The 565-nt window shown below is 41.1% G+C and overlaps 1 protein-coding gene across 1 annotated transcript in view; it reads right to left on the bottom strand.

Annotated features, from left to right (window-relative positions):
- The window catches only part of LOC107690414 (lissencephaly-1 homolog A), a 46,807-nt gene that overhangs the window by 36,063 nt on the left and 10,179 nt on the right, over positions 1-565 (bottom strand). The gene's annotated exons all lie outside the window — the stretch shown is intronic.

Raw genomic sequence — 565 nt, 5'->3', positions numbered from 1 at the left:
CAGCTTCTGTTTCGAATGAGGTAGAGAGGTGGTCTCCAGAGCCCAGGCCTGCACACACCTGCCACACCTACAGCACAACGCTAAACCACGGCTGTCATGATGAAATTTCAGATGACGACTGAAAGTCAAGTGTTATTCACAGGTCAGAATAACATATATAAATATGAAAATTCATACACACACACACACACACATATATCAATATATATATATATATATATATATATACACATAATATATTTAAAAAATCATTTACATTGCTGGTAGGTTATCATTGCACAAATTAACACACTCTCTACAATAAAAAAAAAATGAGAAGAGTTCTAAACTAACGCGCTGTCTTCACTGTATCTAACGCACACTCTCAAGGCTGATTTAAGGCTGATTTATACTCGACGCGTCCGCAAGTTCGCTTTGAGTGTGCGCGACATCGTTTCGCGTGGCAGTGTGCACAACATTTGTTGTAACTTTCCGCGCAGCTCCGCTTCCGAAGATGCACGAGTTCAAAGCGACTCTAGCCGAACATGCACGTCTGTGCCAGCATTTGTGTGAAACAGAAGCAGTT

This window comes from Sinocyclocheilus anshuiensis, unplaced genomic scaffold (genome assembly GCF_001515605.1).
Source record: "Sinocyclocheilus anshuiensis isolate Anshui unplaced genomic scaffold, SAMN03320099.WGS_v1.1 scaffold1455, whole genome shotgun sequence".
NCBI classification, from domain to species: Eukaryota; Metazoa; Chordata; class Actinopteri; order Cypriniformes; family Cyprinidae; genus Sinocyclocheilus; species Sinocyclocheilus anshuiensis.
The sequence above is the reverse complement of the archived record's forward strand: the minus strand, read 5'-3'. Positions and strand labels throughout refer to the sequence as shown.